The sequence below is a fragment of the Emydura macquarii genome, unplaced genomic scaffold (assembly GCF_026122565.2).
Source record: "Emydura macquarii macquarii isolate MOO-44397 ecotype Brisbane River unplaced genomic scaffold, CSIRO-AGI_Emac_v2 contig_1363, whole genome shotgun sequence".
NCBI classification, from domain to species: Eukaryota; Metazoa; Chordata; order Testudines; family Chelidae; genus Emydura; species Emydura macquarii.
In genome coordinates, this window is record NW_027131500.1 from 3,350,085 (window position 1) to 3,376,955 (window position 26,871).

The 26,871-nt window shown below is 36.0% G+C and overlaps 1 long non-coding RNA gene across 1 annotated transcript in view; it reads right to left on the reverse strand.

Annotated features, from left to right (window-relative positions):
* Positions 1-3,129: 3,129 nt before the first annotated feature.
* Positions 3,130-26,871, reverse strand: part of LOC137155434 (uncharacterized) — a 64,761-nt gene continuing 41,019 nt past the window's right edge. Inside the window, exon 3 of the long non-coding RNA XR_010920459.1 lies at positions 3,130-3,391. This is a non-coding gene — a long non-coding RNA (uncharacterized lncRNA). The remainder of the gene's footprint in view (positions 3,392-26,871) is intronic.

Here is a 26,871-nt window from a genome sequence, read left to right on the forward strand (position 1 = left end):
ACAGGTCTGAAATCAACAAGATGAAGTTCAGTAAAGACAAGTGCAAATACTTCACTTAGAAAAGAGAAAATCAAATGTGCAACTACAAATGGGGAATTAGTGGCTAGGCAATAGTACTGCGAAGAAGTTCTGGTGGTTATAGTGGATCACAAATTGAATAAGAATCAACAATATGATGCAGCTGCAAAAAAGGCTAACATTCTGGCATGTATTAACAGGAGTGTGGTATGTAAGACACAGGAGGAAATTGTCATGCACTACTTGGCATGGGTGAAGCCTCAACGGAAATACTGTGTCCAATTCCGGGCACCACATATTAGTAATGATGTGGACAAATTGGAGAGAGTCTGGAGGAGAGCAACAAAAGTGATAAAAGGTTTAGATAACCTGACCTATGATGCAAAGTTAAAACAACTGGGCATGTTTAGTTTTGAGAATAGAAGCTTGAGGGGGGACCCAACGGCCGTCTTCAAATATATTAAAGGTTGTTATAAAGAGAATGGTGATCAATTGTTCTCCATGTGCACTGAAAGTAGGACAAGCAGTAATGGGCTTAATTTGCATCAAGGGAGATTTAGGTTAGATACTAGGAGAAACCTTTGAACTATAAGTCTAGTTAAGTTCTGCAAAAGGCTTCCAAGAGAGGCTGTGGAATCCTCATAATTGGATGTTTAAGAACAGGCTGGACAAACACCTATCAGGGATGGTCTAGGTTTACTTGGCCCTGCCTCAGCCCAAAGGGCTGAACTTGATGACCTCTTGAGGTCTCTTCCAGCCCTATATTTCTATGATGATGTGATTCAATAACCCGTCAGGAAAGGCTATACATCCTGAAATAGCCATTAGCCTGAAGAACCTGATAATCCTGTTTCTAGAACTGGCACATTTAACTGTCTGAATAACATGGGTTCTCATACTTGGATTTACATGTCATTGAAATTGTATAAGAGAATACCTCAGGGAGTGAATGAAGATAAGAATGATTTGTGTGTGGCTGGAAAACAATAATGAGCCTATTCAATCAATTGTTCTGAATAGCAATAGATAACAGTGGAAATATATATATATATTATTGATACCCTTGTGCATTCTGTCACTTTTCATTCTTGTGATTCTTTTCTTTTTTAAATTAAATGAAACAGTATTAAATTGATACATTATTCTGTGGATATTACACTTACAAATGCAAGCATGCAAAAGAGACAATGGGAAATTTTCAGTTTTATCATGTCATATGTCTAATTTGAGTATAGCTGTAAACCTGAACACATTACAACAGTTGATGCCCTACACCCTGTTCTGTCAACCTAAGTACAAATCAGAATAAAAAAGATTGCAGGAGGTGGGAAATCTTTTTGTGATCACGGTTACATCTATATGTTTTCACCTTGTTTTCTTTTGTTTACGGGTGTGGTGCCACACTGCAAGTTGTACATATTATAACAATACAGACAAATATTAATGCAATGAAGCAGGAGCACTAAGGCGGGGAAGATTTAGCTCTCAGCTGAAAATTATTTGCAAAACAAAAATTTTTCTCAAATGGCTGAATTTAAGAGTTCAGCTTAAGTGAATGTAAATGGAGTATAGTTAGAAATGTCAAGACTTTGTTTTCCTAATCAGTTCCTGAAACATAAAAGGCCACATCCTACAGTAAATCAGCATAGCTCCAGAGATTTCAATTTACACAGGCTGAGGATCTGACCTGATATATTCTAGGAGCAGTTTTTCTAAATAGTAGAAGAAAGTACTGTCAGAATGTTGAAAGAAACAAAAAGGCGTGCTATTTATTTTCATTGCTTGAGCAAAAACTCCCTTAAAAAGTTTTTTGCCCTCACACAAGCATGTTTTTGCCAAATTAATGGGAAAGGAACAGTCATCTCTCTTCATACTGAAATGTTCATTTGCAGTTGTGAACCTTTCCATCGATGCATTAATAACTTGCATGTTTTTATATTATATATCATTTTATAATGTTAAATATTTTACTTGTATTTGAGTCACACTGTACACAGATACTTGCAGTGTATGTCTTTGTAAGAATATTTTAAATGAATAATTAAACATCACCCTTTGTATAAAAAAGTATCACAGCTCTGTACAGGAACTATCTAAAACATACAGATTACAGTTGTGTAACTGCATTTTTTGGCCTATTACTATAGAAATGTCATAGGGGGTCCCTTTTATTTTTAAATAAAGGACAGCAAATTTAGGTGTGTTCTAGCCCCATCTTCAGCAGGAAAAATCCTTATTTGGGGATCTCTTCCACTAGCAGGAGTGTCAGCAGTGATTCTCCCCTAACAAGAGTGTGGGCTCAGTGACAGCAGCATCCAAATTCACTGCCTTCATGGACTCATGTCTTCTGCTGGCATCTGCTATGAGCTATCACAACAGCACTCTAGCTGTTGCCCATTGGTGCAACCCTGGCAGACAGGGAAGAAAACTCTCACTAGTTCAAGATGATCATCTCCCTTTATTTCTTACATTGACCAGCTACTATCCCCATGTGTGTAAGAATATTTGTTTAACTCTAATTTACTGGCTACGTGTTACTCTAACTTAAGCAATGCTTAAGATAGCACGCTTGGTTCTACACCCCTATATCTTCAGATCCATATCTACCTATTTACCTACTTATGTCTATCACTATCAACCACTACACATATATTGTCATCCCTCAATCATATAGACTTTTTGGTACCTTGTGGCTTAAAGAGCCACAATCCACAAAATCTTAAATTGCAAACAAACACATTTCTTTATCTATGCTACTAACACCACTTTGTATTTTAAAAATTCTTTATCTTTTAATAATCTAGTGTATTTCTCACTATTTATGTGATTTCTTTCCTTTTGATATTTCTCACAACTTGGACAACCAAAGTCAATGAAGACAGTTTTAGTTTTTTTTTTCTTAAGCAATGTTTGGGTCTTAAACACAGTGGCAGAATATTTCTTTAAAAACAAATATTTTCATTGGAATAGTAACAAAATTGTGGAACTTTTTGTTGGTCTTTGGTTTTATGAAAGATTGTTTTTACAAAATGGATATTTTAGCCCAAATTATGTTGATTGTGTTCTTAGGAACACATATATGCAATAGACTACAAATGTAAAAAAATCCTATGTATTAAATATTACCACATTTATTTTAGGATTCTCACTAGATTATATGTGATTTAATTTTGCTCCATTTTGCCACTCCTTTCCAGGCTGTCCAAGTTCATCAGCACCAGCTGTCCACAGAGATGTTTCCAGCAGAGAACTCCTGTTGATGTATACGGTCATTTTAATTACAGTATTGCCCACTAAGTCATGCTCAGTCTCAGATTCTCTCTGACTTCTCCTCCATCAGGGAGTAGCTCCTATGAAGATCACATATGATACACTGTGTCAAGACAAAAATATTATTCTTGGTCTCTGGAAACTAAAGGTTGATTTTTAAGAACAACAGTCACCCAAAATTACTTGTCCTGTATTCTCTAATATACTAAATATATATTTTAAATGTATCAGTTACAATACATTTATGGGTTCATGTACCTCATTTTAAAAAAATGTATATGTTTTTTAATGTACAAGTTAGTTGAGTAACATCTAGAGACACAACCGATCAGATATCCCACCATCAGCATTTAAGAAAAATGCCTGATTTAATGTATCTGATCAAAAGAGTTGGGCTTTGTGAGACAAATGGGAGAAGCAAATTCAAGAAGTGGGTGCACGCTCCACTGAAAACACGGATTATAAGTGAAATCACATCAGCTGATTTCAACTGTCACAACAGTCTACAGTAAGAAAGGTGGTTTCTCTGGTAACTAGGCTCCAACTACATACAGTTTAAAGATCAATAGCAAACTTTGAACTACATCTGAAAGAGACTGTACAGCTAGGGTGATCTTTGGAGCACTGTTGTGTTATGCTCCTTGTGGTGAACAGTGCTAATAGACCACTGCATTCTGTATTTGACTTATCCTCTAAGTGTTCTCAAGAGCAGCCCCATGTAGAGCATAGTACAATCATTCAGTCTGGAAGTTACAAAGGCATGAACTGTGACAAGGCCCATATCAGAGAGAAACCTTGACAAGAGAATGATCGTGTATACCAGTGGTTTTCAACCTTTTGTCATTTGCCGACCCCTAAACATTTTAAATGAACGTATGGACTCCTTTGGAAATCTCAGACATAGTCTGCGGACCCCCAGAGGTCTGCTCACCACAGGTTGAAAACCCCTTGTATTTACTGCTGTTAGAGGCCACAGTAGAGTCAACAACTACTTGTAGTCAACAATATCAAAAGCTGCTGTTAGTTCTAAATTAATCAATCTGGATCATAGCTGATATTTATCTTATCAGAAGAAGATAGTCTAGTCAACCGATACAGTCTCTGTAACAAACCCAATTTTCTAACTAAAAGAGAATGAGTGTTTTAAGTATTAATGCAAGTTGGATCAAACTTTAGAAGCAAATTATTTCTGTATTAGTCAGTTCACCTCTCACATTCAGTATTTGTAAGTTCAGCATTTGCGATTTATCTGATTTCTTTAAATATCTGTTTATTTTGCCTTTGTTACATTTTTCCTGATATTTATAACTTGATTCCAAAATGATTTGGTAATAGGCACTGAGGGGCATATCACATTCTCCTGTGGAAAAACCTAAGGGAAGACTAGTAAAATGTAGATCTCATTGTACCTGAAGAAGGGTGGCACAACAGTGAAGGGGCCCTGGTCCCTATCCATCTACACGGAGACATGTTCTTATTGAGCTTTTAACATACCTTGGAGCTAAGCCGTTCTCTCCTGGTCTTGAAACCTTTTGGCCCACTTGCACTATCCTAAACATGGAGATTACACGTGAAGTAACCATTCCAATATCATATAGGAAGTCTGTGGTGGAGCTGGAAGCTGAACCCATGTTTCCTGAGTCCCAATACGTTGCCTTATCCCCAGACCAATTTTCTTTTCCCATTTCAACTACACAATGAGGTGGTCACACACCAAAACTCAAGCAAACGGCTCTCTAATCACTGTGCAAAGGGCAAGTGGTAACAGCTCTCTGTGGAGAGAGTAGAGGAATAGAAGTTCATAGATTATCATGAACTGAATTTGCTGCTGATCAGATTGGTTGATGCATTTCATTCAGGTACATTTATGGCACCGTATAAATGACTATTATTAATTATGACTTTTTATAATCCTGAGACCTCAAAATCCACTAAACTATGTACATGGGTATGATAAATGTACATTTTTAAATGGCTGCACAAAAGATACATACACAAGAACTTAACCAATAACAACATACATGGTGGACAATCATATCCAACTTAACACATTTATAGAAAAACCTTTTAAAAAGTTAAAAGAAAGTTTAACTCTTTTTAATAAGTTCAAATCAGTTTCAATGTCCGATACATAAAATAAAAAGGGGAAAAAGAAAAAACCCTAATACTTTTGTTTCATAACCCAAGTGTAAAAAACCTACGTGAATTTTATTAATAATGTGTGTCAGCATACAAGGATGAACAAATACATTATATAATATGATCACAGTAGACTCTTTAACTCACACTTTGCTATTCCGCATAGCCCATGTTTTAGATGCATAATGGCGGTCTTGCCCCACTTCACAGCAAAAATATAGTAACTATATGCTATACTGAGGTGCCACATTACTAAGACTTCATTATTTGTACAAAATATATTGCAAGACATTTACACGCAACTCTGAAGTATTATGAATAATTAAAACTAAGCTACAATTGTCAAATGAACAAAGTACATTTTGTGATGCAGTATGCTTGCATTATTAAGTGTTTGTTTGCATACTCACTAATTCATAGAATTCAATCATTTGCTATGGTTCCCCCAGTCATCAGTGTGAAGCAGAGAGTTATACAGTATAATAATTTAAAATCCTGTAATCCTTCACATTATTTCAATGTCATGTTTACTGTTACATATACAGCTGAACTTTCTGCTTAATGTTGCCTGGATTTCTATTAAGCTATTTATTTTTCTCATGAAAAGACAAATATAGAATTATTTGAAACAATTGATCAGATATGTGATCCACTACTTTTACCCAACTTGGTATTATAAATGAAATTATTCACTTATAACAATAATTTACTGTACTGTATCCAAGAGAAGGGGAAAAAAGGCTTAGGATGTGGTTCAAAACCAAGAATTTAATACTAAGATAAAAAAGTCTATTACTGTAATTTGGAAGTGGAATTTCAGTAAATTCTGTCCCATTCGGCAAGATTCGGTCTGCTTTTTAATAAGATGAACTAAATAGTTAAGTGTGGCCTTTTCTTTATGTTTTATTTAAGATGTAATGGAGTATACCCACAATTCAGATAATTTATTTTTAAATCACTTTCCCCCAGAATCATTGTGAGTATTGTAATATACAGGGAAGTCTTCTTAAAGAACATGCATCAATTCAGTTCTCTTTTGAAGCGTATTGCAAATGCCCTCTAACAGGACGCAGCAACATTACATAAATCATCTTATATGAAAAATTAACATGACATAAAATATTTATAAATATTAATGTGTATGTTAATATAACCAAAGCTGTAACAAACAATCATAACCTTGCCAAGTTTCCTAGGACAGGCGCCGCTGATAATGATATCCATTATCTCTGGAGGAATGCACAATTATGAAAGTATATGCGGGATGCTATATTCTTATCTGCTTTTAAATGTATCCATTAAACACTCTGCCTTATATTTGATATTAACCCTTGCCTTACACAGTTTTGTAATTATTCTTTTTGGGAAGTACTAAATCTCTCTTTATCTACTCTGTGTGTACACATGCATTTGAGTGAGAAATCATGAATTTTTCACATTTCTAAAGCATAAATATGTAAGTTAGTTTCATATACTTCCCCCATAAACATTAAAGCTTACCATGTCTTATATTTACAGTAGGTCAAAGCTGCCCCACTTCGGAAGTTTTAAATACTTTTGTTTTATCTTTTACAGGAGTGACATTTGTGCTGCTATGTTTAAGGTTAGAAACATTAGAAACTCATAGTTTCAGGGTTTCATAATTAGTCCTTAAAATCCACTTCACACATAAACATGATATACAGAGGAAGGTCTCCATTTGGGAACAAGTCTGTTTGGCTGTTAATAGTTTCAGACACTTTTTGTTATTGCTATCTATATAGCACCTTCAGTGTACACAAATCAAAGTAAATGTTGCTGAACCAATAGTTCAGAAGCAACTTTGTTTTTCAAATGGATGTTATGCAGAATGTTTAGGTTGTATATTTTACATTACTGCAAATGCACATGAGATTGTTCTGTGAAAACCACTTAAAGGTGTTAGTCAGCAGACTTGGGGATATATTGAGTGTGGGGATGGTTAATTACAATTAAGGCTTTTCTTGTTTACATTTATTAAATAAAAGACCCAGGACTATTTTTGATATAGCATTCATTCAGATTTGTGCACACGTCTATTTATAGATGTGTTACAATGACACTTAGGAAAGCAAATCTTCAAAATATGTCTAGAAAAAATATCAATAAATATGCAATAAAATATGCCACTGAAATCTTGTACACTATCAACAAGGCTTATTGTCTGAGACTAGTGAAGTCAGTAATAGCAATTATATTATATTTTAAAAAATAAATAGCTACTTTTGCTATTATGTATACTTATCATAAGTTTCATAGAAGAATCTCAAAGCTCTTTACAAACGTTTATGAATTAAACTTTATAAAACCCTTCTATAGAAGGAAATTATTATCCCCATTTTACAGATGGGAAACAGAGGCACACAGCAGTTAAATGATTTTCCCAAGCTCATAAAGGAAGTGCATGGCAAAGCCAGGCAGAATTTGGCACAACAGACTGCAATGTAAACATCTTTAAACTTGGTTAAACCAAGCCATTTAAAACCTATTTACATGTATTTAGACATACTTCTATTACACTTATTCCTATGGTATGATAGAAAAAATAGTTTTCTTAAAAAAAAGCAAAAATAAAGTAAGAATCCAGATTTTTAAACAAATACTAACTCAGCTGCTCCTGCCACATCAAATGGGGGTGGGAAAAGCAGAAGACTGCATTATAATGTATTGTGATGTCTTTATCCCACTCCAGTTGCACAAACCCTCCACTGAAAACTCAATATCTCTTTTCTATTTCTAAGGTATAAAATAATCAAATAACATTTTGGAAAGAAAATACTGAAGCTGACTTTAGACAAAATAAAAGCAAAACAAAGAGCACAATTAATTCTCCATTGCAGTTCACCTTTAAAAGTTCTATCAACGGTTACCTAAAAGATAGGCATTAGTCTCCTAAGTCTGTGCTGGTGAACTTGTATCACATCTTACGCCTTTCCTTTTTTTAAGAAAGAAGGATAGCCCTGTGGTTAAAGTACTAGGACTCAAGAAATTTGGGTTCAATACCAGGTAATGTCCCAGACTCCCTATGTGACCGTGGCACATCAATTAATCTCTCTAAGCCTCAGTTCCTCATCTGTAAAATGGGGATACAAATGCTTGCTTTATTGGTCTTTTCTCTTCAAGGTAGTAACTATCTTTTACTGTGTATAGCACCTAGTACAGTTGGGCCCTGATTTCACTTGGGGTTTGTAGCACTGTAATACAAATCACAATAATAATACAAAAATACAAAACCTTGTTTTTTAAAATACCTAAATAAGTATTTATATAGTGTACATTTTAAAGTCTGTAAGTGAGAATTTTACTTCTATGGCAAATCACTCAAAAGTAATTATAGCCTATTGTGTCAGCTTTCTGCTTTAGGATTTAAAAATAAAATCTATTGTTAAATAAAATGAACATACAATCACATGTAAATAATTGTGGTATAAATCAAAACACAAAACATAAATATATATAATATAGATATAAAATATAAAACCAAATACTGACACCAAGGACTCTCGCTCTGTCTTAACTCATTGTGTTGTGCCTCCTTTTTATTTTTGCTTTTTGATATTTTTCTGGGGTGTCAAAAATACTTTTCTGTCTAGCACTGGCAGCTTGTGTCACTTCAATAGTTTATATATTGTTCTCCCTAGTTTATTTTAAGAAGGTGCCTTTTAGTATAGTTGTAGGTTATGCACAAGAGAGTTAAAATCTCAGAGCCTATGTTATCTACAGAATCAGAAAACAATATACACACAATGTGAAATAAAACCCTCATTCCTATACAAAGATGCTAACCTGAATAGGACCTTATGCATCTGCAGATTTAATTTTTATTTATAAAAAAAAAAATCAATAGTTGTCCAGGAAAAAGTTACCCTTGATCTCGGCTAGCAAACTGCAGTGAATTTTTCCTATATGATTAATAGCACATTTCTTCCTGGCAGTTACCTTTGTACTCCCACCCTCTCCATAACTGTAAATGGGCAATCAAAATATTTTAGTTACATGTTTAAAGTAACATCTAATGCCTAGAGTTAAATAAGGAGATGGGAATACACTTGCTCCCACACGTTTTATGTAGTTTTGTGAAGGGCTATAAACTGCTGATTTAAATAATTTGCCACTTGTTTTATATTATATACTTTAAAATAAATAAAAATAACATTTTAAAAATCAGATCAGTTGAATGCAACATTTTCTCATATGGTTTTTATAGTGAGGAAAGATTGGTCTTCCCATCCCCAGCTCCATAATCAGTAACAAATCCATTTATCTTTTATACAGCAGAACCCTACATGTTCCCCATGTGGATGTTTTGCACTTGTGTATCCTTGCATGTTGTTGTTTGTAATGTGGAAGTGTGACAGTTTGGTTTTTGGCTGATTTTTTACTGAACGGTTAATAATTCTTCAAATTTTTAAATAAACTCAAATGTCAAAGTAATGTTTGAAGGTAGTCATAATATCCAAACAGCAATTGCAAAAATGTTAGCAGAAAAAAAAGTTCTGTTGCTTGCCTTCATGATGTGAAGGTTACTTTTAAGCTTTCGATTACCATCTTATGAGAAATAAACTATGTTGACCTTAACAACACTTCTTAAAACAAAGTAGCTTTTATTACACTTCATTTTAAAAAGCTGTTAAAATGACAGTTTTAAATATCTGAAGCTTTTGAGACCATTTTGAAACGAGCTCTGTACTTACAGTGTGACACAGACTGAAGCACTATCTTGAACAAGCAAGTATCACAGGAAAAACGCTAAAAGCACTTAGTGAACCAAGAAAGTCCCTATTAGACTTCACTAGTTATTCAGAAAATATTGTTGTTATAGAGCAATATACTGAAGTGCATTTTTTTAGTTTCCCTTAACAGATTGCAAATTTGATATTTGCATGAGCTAATTCATCTATCATTGGAATAAAAAGTTCTTTGAGGCATGAGGGGAAATGCCATGAATTTCACTTAAATAAATGGAGACATAGCTGGTCTGGTGCCACGGTGGACTCTGTACAGAGGCCAGCTGGGAATTGGATTCAGGAATGAATAAGGATCCCAGGCTAGTGGAAGCTAAGCATGTTGCCAAGGTGACATACTTCATCTTGGTGGGACAGCTATCCTACTATGATAGCTTCCCATTTTAAGTAATCCATGGTGCACTGCTGCTCTGAGACACAAGTCACTTACTTCTCCGTCTGAAAGATACAATTCTGCAGTATCTGCTAACAGAAAAAATAATTTAAGAAGCAGAAAAGGTGTGTATTTGAGGGGTCTGGGTACCGGGGTGGGGAGAAAAGAGATTATAAATCCTAATGATCCTTCCAGGTTACTAGTTTTTATATACAGTTTAGATGAGGCCATTCTGATATCAGATTCTCTTTGCTACTAATAAAGATCACTAGCTAGTCAGTTACCTTTGCATGTTCATATAATTATTATCCTAATTGTAAAGCAATGCTTATGGAGTTCTTAACAGTCAGGAGCTAACTGCAAGGGAGGAGGGGAGTGTTTCTGAAGTTGCATGAAGGGGCCTCCTTCCCTAGGTGTTACTGACAGTCGACTGTCAGTAGAAGGGATTGCTGTAGGCAAGAGAGAGCAACAGTCACTATCTGGAAGCCACAGGCTTTCTTCAAGAGGAGACAGAAGGCTGTGCATAAGCAGTGGGAGATCTTTGTTCGAAGTAAGAGAGTCAAGGACTCTATTCTCACTGATTAACATGTATAACAACAGTTCTCTGCTCTTTTATTAATAAATATATTTTTAAATTTTAGCGGTGGTATCTGACTTACAGAAGAACAGTGTTAGGCATAGAGATAGAGTCAAATGGGGAGATTTATCTTTCAACTACCTGAAGAAATAGTGATCACATAAATGACAAGAGATCAGAATTGATTTTTGCTGCTTTTATGCTCTGTCTTCTAGTATTCTTTCCCTTTTTTCATCTTTGTCAAATATTTAACCAAAATAGCTAAGCCTCAGATTCCACTAAAATAACATCTAGTATTTTCTCTCTTCAGGGCTGGCATACATTCGGTGTGCACATATAGTACAAGGCACTCTGTGCACACAGGATGGCTCTTTGCACACACATGCCTGACGTATGAATCATGGAGTGTGAAAAAGTAAATGCAAGCTGCTACTTTGGCTGTAATTGCATGAATTGGTGGTTGTGATTTTTGTTGAATGTTGTAAAAATGGGCATAGAAAAGACAGAAATTTATCCAGTTTAAATAGCTACTGAGAACGTTTTTTGTTGGAAAGAGCTGGTAACATTTAGGTGGGTTAAGGTTAGGAATGCCCTTTTAAAAAAACTAGCCTTTTCAGAAGGTTTTGTTTTGTTTGTTTAATATATATAGTGGATTCCACTAAAAAGCCTAAGCATGTTCTGGATTATGAGTTTTTCTATTACTTCTCATGAGGAGAGTGAGGGAAAGCACCTACTTTGTGAGACTGTAATTCCATCAAAACTAATGGAGTTATATTAATATATTCTGTGTCTGAATTCATCCCCAACAGTCTACTTCAGATTTATCACTACGAAACAAACAAAATAAATTTCCAGTTGAAACCAGTTTAGCTCAGCTCCTGCTGGCTCAGCCCAGGTGAAGGAGTTCTTTTTGCTCCTGTGGCAGAGTGGTTCCTTCTAAGATCCTGAATTGTGCAGGAATTGAATCTCCAGATGAGAAGCTCCATTAATTGGCTAAATCTCCTTTAGTATCTGGCCACTAACTGGCAAACAGAAAAACTGACAAAAAAAGCAGGATTGGCTCCTGCATGCAACACTAAAAATGGGAGAAATCTGTACACAAGACTGAATTTCTTTAGAGTCAAGCTTTATGCAGCTCCTGCTGTCATGGCCAAAAATCACTCCCTTAATAGAGGTGCTGCCAACAGACTCAAGGTTTTAGTTTTAGCTGTGCTCAGGAATAGTTCAAGGATCAATTTGAGCCATATTAACCAAACATGTTAATCCTGGGGAGGTAATGTGGTGGTGGCATCAGAAACACAAGGGTCACTTTTCCAGATGTGAAGCAAGTCAGAAAAATCACAGCCCAAGGCCTGGATCAGCCATTCCTAGAAACGTGGTGACTCTTGTGGAACACAAACTTAAACAGCCTGTGGAAATCCTATCTGAAACCCACCTTACGTAATATGCAGGATGCAGACACATTGAGTTGTACATAAGTGCCTTTTGGAAGCTGCACAAGCAAAATGTGTGTACAGCTTGCATATGAAAAACTCACACTGTGAGCATAAAAGGAAATGTATGCTTTTTAAACAGCCACAGTAGTTGTACATGCAAATAGGCACTTTGGAGAGAGGTGAGGACAAGTTCTCTGAACGTAGACTCAGTAGAACTTTCTCAACTCAGTTCTGACCTTTACAATACTCCCTCTGTAGCTTTGGACAAGTCACTTTAAACTTGCTGTCTCAGTTTCCCAATCAGTAAAAGGGAAAACGTTTTTACTTACCTCTCTTACAGGCATGTTACAAAAGTTAATGAAGGGTTATAAAGCACTTTGAAAGTTACAAATACTGTACAAGTGCTAACCTATTACTGTAGCACAATATTTTGTGTCCATACCTAATTTTACAAGCAACCAATTCACATATTTTGCAGCTGCAATGCAGGAACCTATGCTTGAATATTTGTCCCATTGAGTCTGGGACATTTCTAATGGCTTACCTCTGCACTAGTGTCTGGCCATGAGTTGGCAGCTAGATTTTATTAATAGGTAGGGCCGGGAGCCGCACCCAGTGTAGGGCCATCAGCTGCTACTTGTTAAATAATTTATCTAATATGAGGAAAAAGGCATACAGTAGAATAATTGTGTTATTCTGTACCTATTTTTAAAAAAGGAATACTGAAAAGTTTTGTGCCTACCAAAACCCAAGAAAAAAGCATGGGGTCAGCAGATTTGTATGCATCCAGAGTTTCAAGTTTTTAATCTCTAAGCAGTTTTTAGGAGTCTCGAAGTATAAACCTGATCATGAGATGTATAATTCTTTAGACGCTGAAATCTGTTGGGACTATGTCAACCCTTAATAATTAAAAATAATTCTTCTGGTGGTTGCCCAGGAACAAGTTGGAACCTGAGTCAATACTGCTTTTATGAATAACAAAGCATATTAAAAGTACTAATTTTTAATACAAAGCAATAAACTGTATCTTTTCCCTAATGACACTGACAACTAATTTTATATAGATTTACACTTGGGACCCCTGGCTGAAACACTTTAGTAATCAGTATAATGGTATATAAACAGAAAAGCTTGACACAGCTCTAAGAGATACATTTATAGCCCCCTCTGTACTCCCTCCCCCCAAAGCTCAGCAATTTAAAACAGAGATGTTGCATATGAAGCACACAAAATATTTCTCTATGGTTACCTTTGAATTAACATCAGTGTATAGGTCAACTTCAAACACCACAATGACCAAGTACTGGCACAGTGTACCAAAAGTCATATAACACTGTCCCTGCATTGAGAGCTATTTTGTCCTCCTTGTTTATTAATGCTGATCCATCTATACTAATGGATTTAGCATGAAGGGATGGGATTGAAAGTCACTAAATCTCAGACTTCCATCCTTCATTAATATTAATATTATCTTCAGCCATAGCATATTGGTACAGTACAAGCTAAGAACTTTTTATAGGACAAAGAGCTCCAATGCCTAACAAGCATGTGTATTCATATTTTTAAAGATCAAATATACTATATATTATATAGTATTTAAAATCATTTATTACAATACTACATGATAGAGAGGAACTTTGCTTCAGTACCATCAAGTGGTCAGATGGTGTATACTAGAATAATGCCTAATATTTGTAAATGAGAAATGAGTTTATTTTAGCAAATATTGGCATATGATAAGCCAACAAAGAAAAGAAATGCAGGGCTCTATCCTGCAGTCCTTTCACAAGTAAAATTCCCACTGCTTTCAGTGTGAGTTTAGATACATAAGCATTGCAGAATCAGGGAGTTAGGACTCAGTTCTGCGAACTCTTACTCGTGTGAGCAATCCTTACTCACAAGCAGCCTCTTTAAAATCAGGTGAACTACTAGCATCAGTCAGAACTGCTCATATGAATAAGGATCTCAGAATTGGCCCTTATATTTGCAAATTGGGGCAATATTTGCATTAGTGCATCTCTCTGCATCGCTGTCATTACAGTTCAACCAGAATATGCAGTTGGTTAAACACTCTGAATTGAAAATCTGAGGAGATTTTGTCCAAGACACAACTTGCAGGTAAGGCATCTAATTCCTACTGAAAGTAAGTGGAAGTTAGGTGCTTAAATGTCAGTTTAAAATCTCCACCTAAAATGCTATTTTTTGGTAAAATACTGATGCTGATATTGTCTCCTTTATCAGAGTGACATAAGTTAAACAGAACATAAAATTAAAAATCCACTTTTCAGTTTAGACAAAGTGTTTTTTATTTGTTTTTGGGTGTGCGAGGCGAGATAGGAAGAGTGCAATGCACATGATTCAAATAAAAATGCAGCTAGTTCATACAAAATGACACCTACATGCAATCCACTCCTGGTTTTGGTTTTGCAAAACAAAACCCAAATATACTGTAGCTCCATTTTCTTTTTCTCTTAGAACAGAAATGAAATGGTGGGAACAAAAGGGAACTGACATATGAAATAGAGACCAGCTGCCTGACCACTACTTTCCTCAACCAAGTTTTCTTCAAACGAGTGCACCATTGCTGGGGGGGAAAAAACTGCACAAGAAAAGAGAAAAATATTTAGATTTGAAAAAAAAAAACCCTACAAAATAAATGTAGAAAATGTCAGATACATTCATTGTTTTGCTACAACTTGTTCTTCATTCATGACAGTGGGATGTTTTCACCTCTTAGTATAGAATAATATAAGGCTTAATTTCCTGTCAATATTTATACTAATACTACTAAGAGGCTTTATTATCCTAATAAAATTGGGCCTCACCAATGTTATAATGTTCTTATTTCTTTATCTATATTTTAAAAAAACAACAAGTTATTTCACTATAGTATGTTGGTATATACAACACTCATCCTATTCTCATTTTGTTCAGAATACTGATGTTCATATTGACAAGACTAAATGGTGAAAAAGTCATAAAACTTTAACCAATTGATGATAAAATGTAGAGATTTAATAGAATTTTAAAAATTGCCTTTGCAAAACAAAAATAAAAATTTAAACATGTAAAAAGAGAAATAGATTTTAATAACATGTACAACAATGCAATGTATGTGTGGAAAACAGATACTTCATATGAATTAGTATTTACATGTTTTGTAAGCTAAAATAATATATGCTTTTCATTATTTTAGTAAAATTAAAGAATGGCTATTCAGCAGTATCTTTAAAATTTCATATTGCTCAAGCTAGTTTAGGCATGCCAAATCATTTTAGTATGATGAATTTCTACATAGCCATGGTAAGGATACTTAAAGACTCTGCAATATTTTTGTATAAATGTGAATCTAAGAAAAATATTAATAGATAGTCTCATTTTTATGTAAGCCATTATTAGAATTTACTAATGAGAAATCTGACATACTATTTCCTATTGCTTTAATATAAGCTATATATTATAAAGTATGTTTCTGTGTTATGTGGTGTTCACAGGAGCAAAAGGTAATTGCGTAGCATGGCGAAAGATCAGTGATTTATGAGGTAGATGGTAGTTGGGGAGTGGGAAAAGTGAAAACTATTTTGACCTCTTCTGAATCTACTGCAGGGAAGTCAAAAGATCCTGTGAAATTCTACTAGAAGGAGGACATCTAAAAATATTTTTTCAAAATATTTTGAGGGGCAGGAATTATTTTAGCATGACAATTGTACCTACAGTTTTAGTGCCTGATTTTTCACTGCGTTATTTCAGTTTTACTTCAGTATAACTCCACTAATTTCAATTGCATTTTACTGACATAAAATCTGAGTAATACAGAGGTGAATGACATCCTTACGGTATGTGGTGAGTATCATATTTTGTCAAGCAGGTTATGGCTAAATTTAGAGGAATGAGACTGGCTGGTACAGATGCTAGAATTTCAGAAAGCATTTCAGAGCCAACCATAATACACAAATCCCCTTCTCCATTGATGACAATCAATAGTATTCAGATTAAAAACAAAACCTCAGAAAATTATTGTTCTCTTAAATAATTCCTCAAGCTTGTACAGCGCATTGGCAATTCAAAAGTTACCCTGGGTTTTGTCATCCTGTAAGGTTATTTTTGGCTTTTTGACTGTTTTGTGCTTCCAGAGACTTATCTTCCACTCAATTTTGATTGAGGAATTTATGTTATTTTTATCTGTTTTAAGAGGAAAGATATGCACAAATGTCTCGTGATTTTATTTTAAGACTTTTCTTTATTAATAAGGAGTAAATCTATGTATAAATTGTATCGAGTCTAAGAAACCACTTTCAAGCTATCCACATATGTGTAAGAATTGTGTTTGCATGGTGTTTTGTGTACACAAGGAATCAAACAAAGTCTTCAGGTTCTTAGATATGCTAGGAAACTTTTCTTATTTAGTAAGTATATATGCCAAACTTATTTCATTCTGGGTATGACTTTAAATGGAAACCTAGAATAACAAAATTAGATGGAAAAATATTACGAGAGCTACAATTTGTAAACTTTTCCATATAATATATTTTCACTACCAGTTAGCATTAGTATTAAACTCATCTTAGAGATGAAAGTTAAGAATTACTGCTACTAATTTGACAAGCTATCCATTTGACATGAACCCAGCCAATGAACACTGTGTCTTGAATCTAATCTTGAGACAAAACAGATTTTGTTACACCGATTATTAAAACAATTGTTACCTTCTGGTGTAAAGTGATGTCAACAATGAACAATCAAGTAATGCCCTTTCTTTTTGGTACAGTCAAGCACTCAAAGCTACCGTGAAATAGGATTGGACAAGACCTTTCATTTCATAAGAGAATTAATTCTCTAAGGGCAGTGAAGAAGCAGCTTTATTTATTTATTTTTACTGCAAGCAGCTAGAAGTCTGAGGGAGACCATATTTCTTTCTGAAACACATCTATTTTTCTAAGCAAGGGTCAGGTTGAAAAATGCATTCTTAAGATAAAACTTCACATGGAACACATCCAATTTTGAGCATGGCCAAAATGTTGTGCTGCTATTTTATTACAGACACACACACAAGATTGTTTTCTAGAGCTGAAAAAATGGTCACTTGCTTGTGCTCTCAGCAATAACTTCCTTTGTACTTTGGACTGTTAGATGAAAGGCAGATGAAAAGGCAAGCTGTGGTGCTTACTCTGAGTTTGCCTAAGAAGAAGGTATTCAAATGTAATTTTGTGGTTAGCCAAAGCATTATGTGGCTATATTATATGCTTTTATTAGTTTCAACAAAGTTAAGCTAGTAACCATATAAAACCAAAAAGTTACATGTATTGCATTACTGAAATCTCAGTATTATAAATCTGTTTCTAACGTAAAATTTCTCCAGCACACTGCCTTGAGTTGTATTTTTTTCCTTACATCCCCATACACTGCCAAAAAATGAAAACCCCATTATCTTCCATGGAGGTGTTATCTGCTGACATTTGACCCACTGGGCTATATCCTCAGCTGTGTAAATAGGCACAGCTCCACTAAGGTCGATAGAACTATGCTGATTTAAACCAGCTGTGAATCTGGTCCACTGTCTTCAAAGAGCATATTACTTCAATACAAGATGAAACAATGTGACGTTTCTTTCAATCTTATCTAGACAAGGCATTTTAAATAAAGAATCTTATTTGGCTGTGCTTGGTGCCATATGAAAAGTTTGCAAATTAAACCAGTGAAATATATTTATCCTTTTAATTTAAATTCAGGAGCAAAATAATTGAAAGGTTAGTTGACTGAGGTGACAGAGAAATTTAGAAAGTATGATTATAAATGGTATAGATTACTACAGATTACAGACATATAAAAGGATCTTTCTGAATTAGAATAAGTGAATTTAAGTGAGTAATATATCTTATAGTTTTGAAACATCTCAATAGATACTGAATTATGGATGCTGTTTGTTACTTTACCATCTCTTGCCATTCCAATAAGCCTCAAGATTTTCTAAAGCAATAGAAGAGAGCAAATGATAGCACAGACTAGAGACATGGGCACATACTGGTTAGACCATTTTATCCACATATTTATGCTGTCAGTATTGATCTTTGGATCTCAAGAGGACAAATGTAAAAGAGCTAAACAAGTGCCCACAAAAATCTCTGTTTAATATTAAATATAAATATTCAGAATGATGTACATTAATGGATTAAAACCTCTTTGGTTCTGGTTCACTGGTGTTCTCTATATCTGACCCAAGCAAACCTATCACCTACTAGGCATCTAACAGAAAGCTATCATATGTATTCATTGTTAGAACAGAACTGAAATGAGCAGTTTTAGATAATTTAATTAAGTTGTAGATCTTCTAATATAATTCAGTAAGTATGTGAACTTTTAACTTGTGTTAACTCAATTTCCTTATGCTTTCATTTACCATTTGTTGGGGACATTACAGTGATTAGCCCAAGTACTTCCAGCTCTTAACGTTCTCAATAAATTCTGATTTAAATTGACTGTCACTTACTTGCTATAATAAAGTAGGTATTTGACATCTCCAAAGGAACCAGACTATGGTCTATTACATTCTCCTGAAGCAAACCTTTCTATCACACAAAATCAACACAAAACTAGTCTTAATAAAGGCTGCAGTGAGGAGCCATAATAGGTAAGTGGGTTGAACAAGTACATTCTCATAGGCAATTTCACACCTCTGCCTCTTTCGGGAATTAAAATGATGCTGTGTGCCTTTGGTATCACAAGTTAAATAACACCACGTTCACATTTAATTGTTGTGCTACTTAGTTACTATCAGTGTCTAAACACCCTGAGCGAAAACAAGTTGTTCAGCTTGTCAACATTAGAATCCTACTGTGTTGAGATACAAAAGCAACAGCTGTGTTATATTTCAGTTGAGCTCAGAGACAAGCGTGGGACAAGTGGTCTGAAAGCAAATCTAGCCCCCACACTTTCTCAGTTCAGATAACTGTAAATGGCAAATGATACATATGATAAAACAGTGAAAATCCTGAAAACCCATGTTTGTTTTGGAAAACTTCTTGAAAAAAAGATACCAAATGTGATGGAATTATTTGTATTCAGACAGGAACCATTTAGGATCAAAATTATATGTTAAGTTTCAAAATTCATTTAGTCAAGTAGATATCAGGGATAATACATAGGGTCAAAAACATAGAGATTCACCCCAAAAGCCCCCGAGAATATATATTCAATTGAGGAAAAAATTACATTAATGCCGAGTTAAGGTTACTTGGTGGTATGTTGTCCCCTTACAGAACTTTAAGTCAAGCAAAACTCAAACTTCTGAAAACCAGGAAACACACAGTCAAGGTTGGCCATGCAACCTTAACTCTGTGGTCTTTCAACAATGCTCCTCAATTGCTTAAATGTACAAGCTCTTCATCTCCTTTTATAACCCACTCTCTGTCACTCTAAGGATTCCATCTAACACTATTAAAGGATAAAAAGGAAGACATAAAAGTGGCCCATACCATTCATTTCAGGGGGTGCTCCCATCCCCATTCTAAATGCTTTTGAGCCTGCAATATGCATGAACTATATAATCATTTGGAGCTCCCCACCAAACAGGCAGAACTTCTCCAGATCCTAGCTCATATGGAGGGCAGGGAGGGAGCCTCAAACCCACTCAAGAGGGCAAGAAATGAGGAAAATAGGGAGAGGGGATCAAATACCTGTAGATGGGCATTGACCTGCCAGATTCTGGCACAAAAACAAGGGGCAGCAAGAGGGGCTCAGAACCCCCCCCCCCGCGCACACACACACACACACACGGGAGGGGAGAAAGTGGGGCTGACAGGTGTCCCTGCCCTTATTCTCCCCCAGTCTCCTCTTCCCATTGTCCCACCTATCCACTCTCCTTAACAATCAAACCTCTCTAATCTAAAACCCCATTCTCTGTCCCCTCCCCATCACCTATCCCCATAAGTCCCCTCCCCCTGTGATGCTGGCAGACTAGGTGCCATTTCATGTCAAGCCCCCTAGGCTTCATTCAGCACTGACAAATGCATAGCTGGAAACCAGCCTGGCTCACCTGTGTGTTAATATTATTAAAATAAATGGTAAGTTTATAAGAATGTGCTTAGCATTTAGACTTTAGGAAATGTTTGTAGGATGCTGCATGTATTAATCTTACTTATAACATCAGTACTCCATGTTACAAGGTTATAGCAAATGTTTGCATTGTAATCCTCTGTAATTGTGTAAGTCATCGAACAAGAAAGGAGGATTAATGTAGAAATGCTGGCTTTCTACAGAAGATATTAGGTTCTGCCCACCGAGAAGGCCCAAATGAGCCATTGTGAAATATCAAAGAACAAAAACTTTGTTGATTGCTCCCAGCGCCCTCTCGCCCCGACACACAGGAAGAGGAGACATGCAGGTGAACTCATCCCATCAGCTTCAGCTCTGGGGGAATGGAATAAAAATTCCTGACAAGAAGGAACTGTATCTCTGTGCTGTTTGAACTCTGAGGGGCAAAGATTTCTAAGCATAAGCAAGGGATACCCAGTTTTTTAGCCTGGATTAGCCCTACAGGATTCATATTACAGTAGCTTCTATTGCCTTTTGGAACCTAAGTCTGAGGCCAGGTGGTCTACACTACAGACCTAGATCGGTATGATTATGTTGCTCAGTGGTATGAAAAATCCACACCCTTGAGCAACAGAGTTACACTGACCTAACCCGCTGAATAAACAGTGCTATGTCAATGGAGAGCTTCTCCCATCAACACAGCTACTGCCTCTTGGGAGGGTGGATTAACTACGCTGATGGGAGAAGCTCTTTTGTCAGTATAGTAGCATCTTCACCAGTAGCTGCATCGTTGCAGTGCTTTATGAAGACAAGCCCTAACTCATTTGTGTGTGCATGTTTACCTGCTTTAACCATGTAAATAACTCATTTCTTTTTCTTAGTTAATAAATCTTCAGTTAATTTTTATAGGATTGGCTACAAGCATTGTCTTTGGTATAGGATCTAAAGTGCACTTGACCTGGAGTAGGTGACTAGTTCTTTGGGACTGGGAATAATCTGAATATTGTTGTGATTTTTGGTATGAGGGACCATCTATCACAAAGGCAAGATTGCCTGGGTGGCAAGATAGACTGGAGTGCCCAAGGGAACTGTCTGTGACACCCTGTTACGGTTGTTACAGCCCTTGAAACTTGGTTGCTGAAATCTAAATACAGAACTCACAACCTGTTTATGGATTGTGCTCTGCTTCTTAATAGTCTGCCTTGGTTGGTACTTATGCTCCTGAGCCATTCCAGGCAGCTCGACACCCCCTATTATTCCATTCCATTTCCCCCTAGTCACACCATCTCCCAGAAGCATTCACATTTTTCCCAAAGGCTTTTGGGGAATGTAGGAAGGCTGGGGTGCACTGGCAGAGCTATGGGATGCAGGAGGTTGGGCTGTATTGGTGGAGCTGAGGGGGTGCTATGCTTCTCTCACTTGAGCCTCCAAGCTGTCTTGCCACCCCTACCAACCACCTCTGTTTTACCCCATCCACAATCCCCATAACTCCTCTTCCCTCGCTGCAGTCCCAACCCTTCTCCCCCTTATTCCTACTTTTCTGCTCCTTAATAGGTCTCCCAAGAAACATTCACATGTTTAATTTCCCCCCTCAAATACTTTGATTACATTCCCCTGCAAAGTAAAGCTGCCACAAAGTCCAAAATCCCTTTTGTCTTAGATGGGGGCTTGTGAATTGATTAACTTATCCTTAGTTATGTTAATGGTAGGGTGAGTTCACATCCATAAAATGGTCTGTGATTTATCCAGTCATTACTAACTCTCAGTTTAACAGTACAAGGCAGCAGAAGGATAGAGGATTTTTTTTTGGAGAGGAGCCTGTAACTCAGGATCCCCTTGGTCAAATTACCCCAAATTTAGATCACTAAAACTACCCCAAAACCCTTGAGGATCACCAAATTTCAAAGCAATCTGAGTAACCATTTGGGTTTTGGAGCATTTACAAAGTTAAGTTTAAAGCATATCATATGGTGGGAATGGAAACTCGCTAACCATTTTTCTGTATTGGCGCACGTGAACTGTAAAAAGGTACATTTTCTTAAATACTGTTCTCAGTTTGGGTCCCCCAAAGATATAGTGGATGCCATACGCTATCTTGAGTCAACCTCAACAGATTGAGACTACTTTAATCGGCATCATGTCAATGGTTTGATCTCTTGCTCTGCACAAAAAGAAAACCCACTGAAGCACTTTTTAAAAAATGTTTTTTTTCCGTTTCAGAGTTTACATCTCCAAAATCCCAAACCCAAATGACTCCAAATTTGAGTCACTAATCCTAGCCTGCACTTCCTGAGGCACACCAAATTCCAAAGAAATCTGACTCAGGGCTGGTCTACACTACGTGGTTAGGTCGACATAAGCTGTCTTGGGTCAACCTAACTGTGGAAGTGTCTTCACTTAAGTTTGGCTCCTGCCAATGTAAGTGCATCTCAATCCCAATTTAGTAACACCACCTCTCTTAGCAGCATAGAGTCACAGTCGATGTAATTAGGTCAACACAACGTCTGTGTAGACACTGCGCTGATTACATTGACTGTTTGATTTTAGGAGTTGTCCCACAATGCCTCACACTGACAGTACAATCGATACAAGCGGTCCTGGGGAGGACGTGCACCGCTGATGCAAGAAGCTAGGTATGCATACATACAAGCGATTTCATAACTGCAGTGGCTGTATGCCATGTAAGTTAGTTAGATCGACAAAATGTTGTAGTGGAGACGTGGTCTAAACATGTCAATTTTAGAGGACTTAGAAATTTGACCTTTAAAAAGATGTCATGATGCAACCTTGACTATAGTGGTGCACCTGCAGCACTATAATATCCCATCTCTTCCAGATCCCTCTTTCACACAACTCTGGACCCTGTTCCCCATCTTCTCTAAGTCCCTACATACCATGACAAAGACTTCATATCTTATTACTTATGGCCCTGTTATCAGGCTTCTGAGATTTTGTACTCCACAAATCATGGCCTTCTACCCATCTTTTTTATCTGATAAATCTGTTAAACCAGGTCCCTTTGACCATATCTCTTCCTAGGTCTCCTGTGGTGAATAGGTCGCCCCTGGCTCTGGCTCCATTGTGATCATATAGTCTGACCTCCCGTACAACACACGTCATAGAACTTCCTCAAAATAATTCCGAGAGCATGTCTTTTAGAAAAAGCTATCCTAAAGCTGTGTCTTGCTTCACTCCCCTTCCTACCACAGTTACCCTTTTGCTGCTTCATCTGTATAGAATTCTATCTTGCCCATCTACTAAGGTCAAGATTTTCAAAAACAGGAGCCTAAGTTTAGGCTTATATAGCCATATTCAGGTACCTAAATAGGTGGCCTGATTTTTAAAAGTGCTGATTCAGTGGAAGCTATTGAGTGCTCAGCACTTTTTAATATCAAGTCACTTATTTAAGTGTCTGCATATGGATTTAGGAGCTTAATTGTAGGTTCCTATTTTTTTTTTTTTAAATCTTGGACTAAATAACTGTCTCTTCATGTAATTTATTTTTTTAAAAAATCACCTTTTTGGCTTTAGGGTATGTCTAACTAAGTCTAGTCCCCATCACTGAATCCTTTCCTCCTCCCTTCACACTAAGAATATTTTCACATTTTAGCATTTTTACAGTTCAGCTTTTGCTTTACACTTATTTTTGTGTCATTCTCCTATCAAACTAGCACAAGAGTCGCTGTACTCAATTCAGAAAACCACACTATTTCTATTCTAGCTCTCTCTCTGTAGAGCATTTAATGATGCTTCATATGCAGGACACTCAGCAAAAAGAAATTATATTGTGTTGTGTTAGTCTATTTGCATCATTCATTCTACCATGCACGTTTAAACTGGCAGCTATATACTATGCAAGGGTGCATGGTTTTAAATTGCTTATTTCCACAGAATAATTATATCTAAATTAACACTTCTCTGTTTATCTCATGTTAAATTTGTAATGCAGACTCACAATATCAAGTTAATTCACAGTTATAGGCAGTGCCAACATGGTAATTTTGCTTTGCTTTAGGGATACATACATGAAAGTGGTACTGTCATTTTATTCTGTTTGCCTGCCCCATTCGTGTAATGGACTGCACAAGAGTTCTATTCACTGAACACTTTAGAACAGTATACCTGTAAATTTAAATACTCTGCTTGCTCACACGAGTGGAGTGGGCAGTTAAAGATTTAGAAATTCACATCTGCAGTCACAAAGAAGGAATGGAGTTCATGTGAAAAGGTTGCCCAGCTGATATTTTATCTGTATTAGAATTTTTGGGGTCATAGCACATACAAAAAAACAATTACACCCCCCCCCCCCCGATATTTTCATGGAGGATGAACTTTTGGGTATGTAAAAGTTTGACAATGTTCTTTAAGCTTCATTCTTAATCCTTCAAGACTCTACTGACAGTATGTGATTTGACATGCTATAGTTTCTGATACAGCTATGCAAACCATTTTTAAACTGTACCAAAAATGGCAAAATTTAAAATATTTTAACAAAATGGTTAATCTTATTATAAAATGTTTCCTTTTTCTCCTATATTAAAAATAAGAGGATGCAATGTCTGGCCTTTGTGAGCATGGGCCAGAAGATACTAACTCTGCAAAGATGTGTCTAAACACACTTCTCTGAACAATTAAGGCACTAGAGGAGTATATGGAAGCAGACCTGACGCTTTTGCTTCTTAAATCCTGCAATCTCATTGGGGTGGGGAGATCCCTAGAACCTGTACAGAGTTAAATTGACTTCAGTGTTATAAGGGTCCCCCTTCTACTGATCACATTGGAAGATGGTGACAATTTTCAAAGTGGGAAATGAGATACATGAGTTTGAAAAAGCTATATAAACTGTAAATCCTAAATACGACTTACTTTGTGGATTGGACAACACTGAATACCTCACTGCTGGGTTGGCCAAAAAAACCCTGTTATCTTCAACAGATAACTGGAACTCATGAAAAACCAAGCTGAGAGATTAATATTGAGAGGTGGCAAGCACCTGAACTACCTTTGAAGTCTGTGGAAGAAACAAAGGTTCAGCACTCCTCCGATCTTATTAAAGCAGAAACATAGGGTTAATTAAAGTTGTTAGAAAGAGTGGAGAGAATTAAAACCATGCATGGGATAAAAGGATCTCCTGGAAACATTGGTGCATAAAAAATTTCGTTTATCTTTCATGGTGGACAAGTAATAATATATATCTAGCAAAACTACTGTTATCCCGAAGTTAAATCAAAAAGGTAAACACTCTGAACAGCACTGTCAGACAATTGTCTTTTTTCTTTTATACCTTTCAATGACCATGATTTGTTTTTGGTAAAACTGAATACAAAAACCCATAGTGTTTTAAAATGTAAAAATAATTATATACTTTCCTGGTATTTCAAGGCAAATTTGCTGATAGAACAAACAAAAACTACATAAGCTTAGCTTGGAATTTTCTCAGAAATGGGGTGGAAGAGACTATTTCACACAGCAAACCTGTATATGTGTTTGGAGAGACAAAAATCTCTGCTCTCAGACTATGATGGAGTGGAAGATCTTTTGAACTCTAAAATAATTTTCCCATGTCCCCATTTAATAGGAGCTACCTGAGGAAGGAATTATTTTGTATCATGTCTGTTTAAGATAACTTCAAATTATTTTAAAAAACCTAAGAACATTAACTTTATTTCTCTACTTGTATGTTGTGTGCTGTGCTTATTTTCTTCTTCAGAAGTACAAGGCTGGTCAACCAAATCCTACCATGCTCTGCATTAGGTACAACTGCTGGCTTCACCAACTGCCCTGTATTAATCACATGTAGAATAGATCACTATATTTGTATTTTATTTTGTTTCAAATCCTGACATCAGTGTTAAAAAGAAATTCCTTAGCTGTGTTGGAATAAACAACTTAAAATATTATGCCTGAAATAAATTTGACAATTTAATAGACTAGTCAATTTCATTTTTATTTATAATCAGTTGCACTTACAGGTTTCAGAATAAAGCAATATTTTAGTTACAAGCATTGTAAGGAAACTTTAGATTCCAGAAAAAACCTATTTATACTGGATTTTGAAAAACAAATCAAGAGGATGACTTCTATAAATATTAAGTTTATGAAAATGTATTTTTTTTTTTTTTTAAGAAAAGACTAGATTTTGGACAGAAATAATTTTATCATGGCCCTTTTACCTGATAAGTGAAACTAATTGCTAAATAAACATTTGAAACACAAGGCCAAATACAAATACTACAGTGAACATACGAGACACTATTGACCTAA